Here is a 10,743-nt window from a genome sequence, read left to right as displayed (position 1 = left end):
AAAAGTAAAAACTTCCTGAATAATTTAATTACTTCTCAATGAATGTGAAAAAAACAATTGTTAAGACTACAATGTAATTTGGACTAGGCAAGCCAGTGTTTCCCAAGATGCTTCATAAAATGCTACTTTAGTGGATCTTTTTTAGGTGTAATCGAAAAAACGGAGTTCAGAAACCAAATAATTTTGGACGTATTCAGTTATCTTAAGTGAAGCAGGTTATTTGTTGTTGTTGTTTGTTATTGTGTATTTTTGTTTGTTCTTAACACAGATATTCTCAGATCTTTTAATATGCTAATATACATTGCAAATATCCAATAATAGAAAGTAGGATTCAATATTTTCCCAAATTTTGGGCCATGGAACTCCTCCATTTCTTTTATTTAAAAGAACTGACAAGGGTTTCAATGAACAATTCCTGACAAATGCTTGTGTACAAATATCAAAAATGATTTTCCTTGAATGTTTAAAATGTTGTTTCTTTTAGTAGCTTCTGTTTAGTGGTCTATGTAAACTAGATTAGAAGCCTTGTGCAAATTTTCTAACTTGATAGCCTCACATGCCTTTAAACTCTTTAAATTCAGTGATCTTTACCCCTCTGACTCTTTAGTCCCCAAGGTATTTGGATGTTAATTTCCCCAGCTTAATCTTAAACTCTGAAATATTTTTCTTTTATCACCTCCTCTATTCTTCTTCTTTCACTTCTTTACTTGACTGAATAAATTCCCAATTACTAGACATCGGTATTTCAATGCACCTCTTCCTTCTTTCTTCCTCTTTGGTTTTATCAATTAACTAGTCACAGCTCTTCTTAAAGTCATTATGAGGGATAGCCAAGGCTTAAGGCCACTGCTCTGTGAATTTTCTCTTAGTTATAGAAACTAATTTTTCAATTCTAACAATATCTCAAAATCAGCAAATCAGAACCTTTATTTTTTAATCTACTCTTGGTTCTACCAAGTCCCAATCAATTTACAATTTTATACACCTTTTGTCTCCTTCCTCAACCATAACCCAAAGTTTCAAACACTTTCCTACAGTTAATACTGCTGAATATCTCTCCTGTCTTTCCCTTTGTAATCCCAAGAGCAGCCACCATTTAGTACCTCATTCGCTTCTAGCTACACTTTTGCAATAGCATCTATTCCGTGTGTCCTTCCAGAATAATAGTCTCAAAAAGGTTTTAATCATGTTATAGCCAATTTATTGACTATTTAAATTAAATACAAGCAAATGCAACATTTATATATCACTTTTGCCAAGTCTATTTCCTTTAGCCAGGCTAGACTGGCTCAGATCTCGTGTTCATTTGTTAATCTTTGTATTCCTTTGCTTATGCTTTTTCTCTCTACCTACAGCTTTCTAAGTCCTTCAGGGTCCAAAATAAGATCTTTGACATCATGCACTTAGTTTCAAATCTGACTATATTATCATGGGAAATTTGCTTATCCTCTTTTAGCCTCAGTTTTGTTTTGTTTTTTTAATCTGTATGTTTGAAGTGATAATATCTATCTCACCCTTGTGCAGTTGAAATGAGATAATGATTGCAAAATCCCTTGTTAAATATAGATCCTCAAAAACGTTAGGTTCCTTTCTTAACTGATTTTCGCTTCCATATAGGCTTTCTTTAAAATTCTGTCATGTTACTTTTTATTATAATTATCACTTCCACTCTTTCATGGCTGTATGTCTTGCTTCTTCAGTAAGCTCTTAGAGACTGTACATGACACTTTTCTACAAAAAGTGTCATGTACTTGACACTACATGACACTTTTCTATCAGTTCTGTTTTGTTTTTTTTTTCCAAAGAAGGAAATGACACTAAGATAAATATTCTTAGACTATTATAATTGGGACAGTAAGTGTCACATTAACACAGACTGCGAATAATCCACTTTCCTAAAGGCAACATGTGGAAAGAGAACTCTATTGGGAATTCAAAGGTCTGAATTTCAGTTATAATTCCACCATTAACTATCTATAAAACTTCAGCTGTCTGGAACTCTGTAATATGAGATGTTTGGACTACATGGACTCTTAAAGTTGTCTCAGACTCTAACTGCAATAAGACCATAATAAAAGAAAGATGGGATTTTTGAGAACTACATGGATGACAAAAAGCAATGGGACATGGAATATGAGGATTTGGTAGAGTGAAGAGTTTAAGGAGGTTGTGAGGATTCCAATTTGGATAACCTGTGTCTGGGTAAAAGTTTTAGAGAGGTTAGTTAACTGCTAACTCCTTCAAAATACAGGCGAACTGAGGAGAAAGCAGCAGCCAGGATGATTCATATATTTGACAATTGAACACTAATTGCCTAAGAAAACTATAATCAATCTTTTTTTTTCCTTTCCCTGACTTGTGTGTTCTTGTTCTACCCATCTAGAAAAATTCCACTGGCATATGCATAAAAACTCATTACTCACTTAGCATGGAGTAAGCATACACTCTTCAAGTCTCATTTAATTTGTGTCTACAAGGAATGAGGAATGCTCAGCATGGGCTCTAATTATGATTTTAAGATAGTGGAGTAAAGCATAAAATAGTGACCACCCATGATACCAGCTAATGGTGGTATTAAGTACAATAAGGTAGAGACAGAGACTTCCAGAGCCAGTTTCAGCCGAGCTTCCATGGTGACTGAGGCCTACACAGAGTGCTTGTAAAAGTCTATTTGTAATGACACAGCACTGCATCAAGGCTTTAAAGTATTTAACTCGCATCACACCCTCCAACTGCATTATATACGGAAAGTTGCTTATTTATGTGTGTATATGTGAAAAGCTGAAAGATTTTAGTTCAAAATAAGTAGATCATTTTATCTTTTTATAGTATTTTGGGATCCTGAATCATTATCATTGATATTTTGGTTATAATGTAATAGCCATGTAATTTTTTTCCTATAGTATTTTTATCACTTGTATCTCCAAATATTAATTGCTAAAAAAATCTTTCTAAAAACTGTCACATTGAGATAGAGGTCAGAGCTGTTTTCTTTCCAGTTGTATCATAACCATCATCTAATTCCTCACGTACCAAAGTTACAAATTGCCTTCTCTCTAGCTCAGCTAAAGTGAAGTAACATTAGAGGAAGATGGTCAGCAATCCCCTGCTTCCTTTGGAAATTGGGGTCTTATGTCTTTCTCAATGTTGTCTGTTGTGAAATAATAGTTGTAAGGTAAAATGTACTAGACATAGAATAATGCATATTTGCTCAATAATGTTTTTTGAGAAATAAAAGAAACACTTCATGTGATAGCATTTTTAGCCAAAAATTATATCACTTTCTTATTCTGTTATAACAGGAGTGTAGGTCTGTCTTCCTGTTAAGAGCTCCTAAATTGTTCTAAGTCACGAAGCATTAGAAATTATGACTCCTTCTTATGTATATAAAATGCCGGTTATCATAAAAAATATTTATGAACTTGATCTCTATCTTGAGAAAAAACAGAGAATGTAAACATTCTGCACCTCTCTTTTGTAATAACTTGATTCCTTAACAATTAACTATTACTAGAAATTAATTTTTCCTGAAAATCAGTCAGGTGTTTTTGACAAATCGTCATTTGGTGTCTGAGAGAGAGTCTTCACGACACATAAGTTACTCACACCAACATCTCTTACCTTTGAAAATTCCATGGTCCATTCTAAGATTCTTGGAAATTTTTGCTGCCTTTAACTGTCTGTTCTGTGAATAGACAATCCCTTCATAATTTGTCTCAATGACCAGCTATGGTGCAACTTTATCTTGTTTTTGTTAAAATTTTGGTTGTTGCTTCAAATTCAGTATAAACATGTAGTTATTATATTTCATTTCATTGCTCTATTTCTGTCCTTTTTCTTCCACACACAAATTTTTAATTTTCATGCTGGATTGTAGTCAAGTATGTAAAGTGAATTTTTATGATGTAGCACAAACTGTATAAATAAATACATAGCTGAAATGGCAATGGGATGAATAGATAGACACTGTAAATAATCCCCAAAAACTCACAGCAAAAACTACAGCATAACCTACTCTTCAACCTTGTGGGCATTTAAATTTTTTGACAAATAAAATGATGCATACTTCTTTTATTATCCTTAGCATATTAAAAAGTAATAAGATCAAGAATATATTGTTATAATAATACTTGCTATAATAATAAAAGCCTACTTATGCCAAGTGCCATGCTAGGTATTTTTTTTAATTAATTTTTATTGGAGTATGGTGACTTTACAATGCATGCTAGGTATTTTTCATGCTACATCACTTATCCTTAAATTATTACAAAAAGTCAGATACTATTATCTCAGTTTTCTAGTTGAGGAAATTCAGGCATGAAATGCTTGAATAATTTGACTAAAATCATGTAGGAAAAAAGGCTGGAATCCAAATTGAACTGAATAGATCTGGCTTCTTGAATAAAAAGTGTCTTAGCTATTTTGTAGACGAAATCATATTTAATTTAAGCCCGTAAAACACAAAACTTTTGGATAGTTTATTATTCTTAATATGCAAGCCTACTTACTGGCCTGTTTGAGGAAAAAAATATAAGACACATCAAAAATATCTGCAGTACTTATATGGCAACAGTAGTCCACACAATAGTCTAATTTCTTCTATCATTTTTGCCTCAGAATAAGCACTATTTAAAAAATGAGACAATAAGGCTTCTATCCTTGGTTACCTGCCATCTCTGGAGCTCACTTTTAACAAGTGTCTGTTTCCAGATTTCCTTTGACTTCTGACCCTAGAACTGTTTCTGTCTTTCCCAAGCCAATGACCTCTCTTGGTCATTTTGAGAATTCTTGCACTTCACATCCTTTCATTTTTGCTTGGTAAAGCCTTCAGTTACTCACCAGCTCTGTTAGAATTAATAAACTGCAATTGAATGTCATTGCTTTGGAAACATTCAGGTAGCTATTTTAAAGCACAAAAGTTGCCATCTAGACCTCCTCAGTCAAATTCTCCAGGGTGAAGTTTAGGAATCTCTGTTTTTAACAAGAACTCTTTGTGATTCTGTTGTGGAGACAGTTTTGGGAATTACTGCAGAAAGCTTCATGGCTCAGAATGGCCAAAAAAGTTAAATTTCCAACCCAGGGCATGTTCCTCCCTAGTTTGACCTACTTTTGAATTATAAATCCCGGTTAGCATTACCACCCTTCATCCTGGGAAATTGCTGTTCCTCTCAATATTTGACATTTGTCATGTTATAATTCTTTGGAAGATGACCTCAGGAGTGAGTGGTGTGAGTGAATGCTGAAAAGGGGATATATAGCCTTCCTGTCCATCTTTGAGCTCTTTCCCCTTAAGGTAATTTATCTTTTCTGTCAATACTTGAAAAGCAGAAAAATTATTGGTAATCACTGTGTCAAATAGCTGCACTTACTAGAGGAGTGATTCATGAAACTCGTATACATAAAACGTAATGCTAAGAAGCTTTTCAAATCTTAGTTTCAGTTCTGAAATGGTATAAAACTTTTTCCACTGTCTTGTGTGGAGTATGACGAATGCTACTTAGAGTGAAAAATAAACTTTAAAAATAGGATTCAGAATGGAAAAACCTTACCTTGAATATGCATCTGTATAAGTGCCGGTGTATTTGTGCTGAGTGATAGACAGTTATGATATAATCTTTCCAAGATACTTAAATTATAAAATGGAAATAATTAATTTATAGAAAGGGAAAGAGGTAGTGTTCATTTTGAATATAGTATGTAAGGGTATTTTACTCAAGGATAGAAGTTTCACTTTTTTTCATTACTTACAATAATAGTTAACATTTACAGAACAACTTTTATGTTCAAGGAACTGTGCTAGCCCTTTGAGTTATGAATCTGATTTTACTAACACTTTTTTGGTGACTACTAGGTGCTAATCTCTATTAGACACTAGAGCAATATAAAAATAAATAATACAGGCTCTTTTCCTCTCCATCTCTATTTCCAGCATAGTTTTTCTGTTCTGGAAACACAAATGATGTTCTTTTTTCCTGGCCATATATTGTTTAGCTAATGTAACCGTGACTTTTTTGTCTATCAGGACTGGTACTAACAGCCCTACAGCCCTGCCCTAACTAATTTGGAAAGAAATGATAAGAGTGAAAATGTTGGGAGAGGCAGAGTTTTGAGTTTTAACTCCTCTTTTGTCAGTTAGTGGGCTACTTTAATTTAACCTTGTGTAGACTCTGCCAGAGATAAAAAAGAGAATAGAGCCAAGAACAATAAATGTATATCTAACGTGTTGTGCATGTACCAAATCCATTGAATACATTACCTTACATAATTTAACCTAGCTTAAAAAAAAACCTTAAGGATTATCTAATTTATTTTTTAACTTTTCTTTTTCTTAAAGCTTTTAATTTGTTATTAGCCCTAAAACTGTGATAAATATCATAGTTTGTGTGTGTTTTCACAAAACTTTGCATATGTTTTTTCACAAACTTTGGAATATATATTTTTTAAATTATTTTATAGGTAGGTATCTGACATCCTGGGATTCAAATGGTTTGCTTACAGCACTCAGGCTTTCTGTTCCCAGTTGGTTGACCTTGTCATTACTCATCACTCTCTAGCTGTTTGGTGTTCATGAAGGTCTCTGGAAAGCCTCAGCAAAGAAATGAGAGAGTCAGAGGGGTATTCTATTTTATACAAAAAACATTTTTAATGTGTTTAAATTATAAAGATTATATATATATATATAATATATGTATTATATATACATATATACATATGAAGAATATTGTGCCCCAAATTATCACTTTAATATAAAAACCCAGCAAAAATTATGCATCTCCATTTTTATATGATTTGCTTTCTGGTATGCATGGGTTTTTTTAAAACAGGGTTGGTCTATATACATTTTTAATTCCTTTCTTTTAAACTAGAATTTCACTGTTGTATGGTCTTATAAACATCAGAATTAATATTTATAAATTTCTCATACAAATAATACCTCAGAATTTATCTAATAATTTGTCTATTATTGGACTTTTAAATTGCTATTATTCATAAAACTATAAAACCTAAATGCATATGTGTTTTCATAACTTTTGGAATACTTTCTTGCCATTTATTATGAACAATAGGAGTACTGACTGAAAGCTGTGAATAATTGAGAGTTGTTGATAGATACCAATATTCGCAAGTTACTTTCCAATGTTAGTTATCGCAATTGCCTTAAGTAAATCTAGGTGACTAGCAGGCCATTTCATTTACAGTTGACCCTTGAACAACACGTGGGTCAGGAGCACGGACCCCCAAAAGCTGAAAAATCTGTGTATAACTTCACAGTCTGCTCTCTGCTATCCACAGTTCCATATCCTCTGATTCAACCAACCGTGGACCATGTAGTACTGCAGTACATATTTAATGAAAAAAATCTGCGTGTAAGTATAGTGGACCTGTGCAGTTCAAACCAGTGTTGGTCAAGAGTCAACTGTATTCTACTTCCAAAGTGAGAAGTTCTTCAGTAATCTGAGTGGTGGGGCCCGTACATGGTAATAGCACAAATTCTAATAAAATACACAGCCAAATCAATGGAATGGTATAGGAAGTCCAGAAATAGACCCCAAATACATACCAGAGATTGGTTCACCAAAGAAAGGTGGGACAAATTTATTTGGTAAGTGATGTGGGATAACTGGTAACTATCAAAAAAAACTCTTTCTACTTCTGAACATTGTAACAAACTGAATTTCAGATAGTTCAAATGTTTAAAAGTAAAACATAAAACATAGTATAAAAAAGACATGATAGAAACTTATTTTTAAAATTACTTATCACGCAATGGAAAGGCCTTTTTAAGAATAACCAAAAACAAGAAAAAAACCCTCATGTGTTATTAGTGAGAAAAATCCATAAATTCAAATTCAAAAAATTAAAAAACATTTTTGCATTCAAATAAAATAAAAAAGACAAACACACACCGTGGGAGGGAGGAGTACATTTCCAACTCAGTTCTTAAAGAGTTAATTTCCATAAAGAATAACCAGCAATGTTTGTTAAATTTAAAAACATCCATTTGTCACTCTTTGACACATTTCTACATTTAGTAATCTAGCCTCACAGAAATGCATTGATGGGATAATAGTAAATGATTGTAATAGTAAATGATTGGGAGACACAGAAATGCCCATCAAAAGAGGACTGGTGAAATAAAATTATGATAATTGATATAGTGAAATTCCCTGCTGCCATCAAACAGAATAAGGAATCGCTACATGAATAATGTAGGAATATATATGTATAGATCTGTATATGCATAGATTATCTCTAGAACAATAAATAACAGTGATATTTCTGAGGAGGATATCTGGGTAATTAGGCCATGGGACAGAAGGGAGACTGACTTTTCATGGTGCACATTTTTTGAGTAGTTTGAGTTATAGTAATAATAATTTGAATATCATGTGTCTATTTTACTTGAAAATAAATTCAATGGTATTACACATGCATTATATATACATATGAAATGTAAGGAAAGACTTAGTAGTCTTTTGTAAAAAGGTGTCTGATATTTCTATTTAGGAAAAATATAATATTTAAGTAGCTTTTTTTAAAATATGAAGGTAATCATTTAGTTTTTCACTTCCTGATATGGAACTATTAATTATGAAACCTACAAATTGTGATTCTCAATTCCAGCAGTTGTTGAAAACACAAATTAATGCTAGATTAACAAAATTACTATTGTATGTTTTCTCCCACTATTGAGATACACTGGCTAAGAAAATAGTGTTAACTTATTTCTGTGTGTCATTACTGAACATTATATACAGTCTTTTAATAGAGTAATTTCATGGTCATTTATAGAAGGAGCAAATGAGTTTCCTTAATTTTCAAATGATTTAGTTATCAAAGACAGTCAAAATTAAAGGCCTATTCTGAGAAATAAGGGTAGTGACAAACTGAATAATAGCAAGTAAGATTTACACTTGAGTATTTTTACATTAAAATGGATTTCATTCTAGAAAGCAACATACCAGGCCATAAAACCAGCTATCCAGTGTAAAAGTGAGGACATACTTTCATGACAAATTGAAACAAATATGTATGAAACCTAACAAAAAGTTTTGTTAGATCTTTTTTGCTATATATATTGTCATGAAACAATATCTGATCTTAACTTGTGTGAGTTAGCTCAGCAATTATATAATTTCAACTGATACAAAATTTATTTTTAATATAGCCAAGTAACACACCCAGAAAAACAAACAATATCTCATGAAAGAATACAACCATTCCTTTTATTATTCTGGATCAGTTACACTTGAAGAAATTATTTGTACTCTATATTTGTCATATCAGGTTATTAAACCAATCAGGTAGTATGAAATGAAATAGCCTAATATTTAAAAGAAATCTATGTTAAAAGGTATTCCTTTGTCACTAGAAAAATATTTTAAATCAAACAATAATCCTACTTAGAAAAATTATGAAATGCAGCCACAGAAATATATTTTGTCATGTACAATAGATGTTTAAATAAATATAAAAATAAAATTTCAATGGATTAGAATAGCTTCTGCACGCTAATGAGAGGCCATTTATGTTTTTAATTAAAAAGAAAATAAAATAGATATTTTTAAAAGAGACTTTGAAGTTATTTTGTGTGTCTACCACTTAAAATCTAGTTCTATAAAATATAATTTTTCTTACATGCAAGGGATGCAGAGGAAAATACCATAATTTAACCATTGAGGGGCTTTAAAAAAAGACAATATTTCCATTGTTTTAAATCAGTAACTCTGTGAATTAAAAGTAAAAGAGAAAATTGACACTACTTTAAAATTTTTTCATAATAACCCTAAGATTTAGTGCTTTCCCCAAAGAATATATAAGTAGAATTACTGTTAATATTTTGTCTTCTAAAATGCATATTTCTGTATAAAATGCACAAGCATCATTTACCATGTATGGAAATAACTTTTTTAACAGGTTACAATCTTCTAAAATTTAGCAATTCAATTCCAAAACTGAGTAGGGGCAAAGAGGTTGTTGTAGGGAATAAGGTCAACAAGATAGAAGACAAAGTAATATAATCAAAAATACATTGGGGGAGGGAAGTTAGATAAGTACATAAATAAACATAAGCTAAGCTAGAATATAAATGTTCCTCTATGAAAAATACACTAAAATATTTGTGGGTTCAGAGATTTACAACAGGTTGAATGGAACAATATATGCTTTATAGAAGAGATAACGTTAAAAACCTGAAATGGGTGGGATTTCAGTGTATAGCAGATGGAGGAAAAAGACATTGCAAGTGGGAGGATGAACAAGGCACAGTCAATGAAAATCTGTCTTGTTATAGGAAAGATTAGTCAGCTTTGGTTTGCTACTTCTAGCTGCATATAGCAATTTCATAGTTAACCTGTCAGGTTACTCAAGAATTTATAAACATTTTATTTTAAAGCCTCTATAACTAATTAAAACATGAAGGTTTCTATCAAGTTATAAATTCATAATATAAATTCTCACTTAATTTGATAAAGAATAGCTCAGTATCCAGAGATGAGTGCATCGTATTTTAGTATTTTTATTTGTATTATTACTCTAAATTAGAGATTCACCATGGTAACTGATGATTTAATATTGTAATGAATCAAAAGCACAAATACATTTGTATATAACTAAAGAACAAATAGAAATTCTAATATGAATTTAAAACTTGATGGTCTTGCTTTCTGACAAGAGTTTTTAACGTTATCTACTCTAAAAATATAGAATTGGCCCCTAGAATGCATCCCTGTGCTTAACTGT

General features: G+C 31.7%; 1 protein-coding gene across 2 annotated transcripts in view; it reads left to right on the top strand.

Annotated features, from left to right (window-relative positions):
* The first annotated feature begins 5,151 nt into the window (after positions 1 to 5,151).
* The window catches only part of NTS (neurotensin), a 71,231-nt gene continuing 65,639 nt past the window's right edge, over positions 5,152 to 10,743 (top strand). Inside the window, exon 1 of one of the 2 annotated variants that reach the window (XM_060306293.1) lies at positions 5,152 to 5,293. The gene's annotated coding sequence lies outside the window, so the exon portion shown is untranslated. The remainder of the gene's footprint in view (positions 5,294 to 10,743) is intronic. The other variant, XM_030855408.2, reaches the window with a different exon arrangement.

This window comes from Globicephala melas, chromosome 10, assembly GCF_963455315.2.
Source record: "Globicephala melas chromosome 10, mGloMel1.2, whole genome shotgun sequence".
In the NCBI taxonomy this organism is placed as follows: domain Eukaryota; kingdom Metazoa; phylum Chordata; class Mammalia; order Artiodactyla; family Delphinidae; genus Globicephala; species Globicephala melas.
Note: the sequence above shows the minus strand (reverse complement) of the source record. Positions and strands in the feature narration are given on the sequence as shown.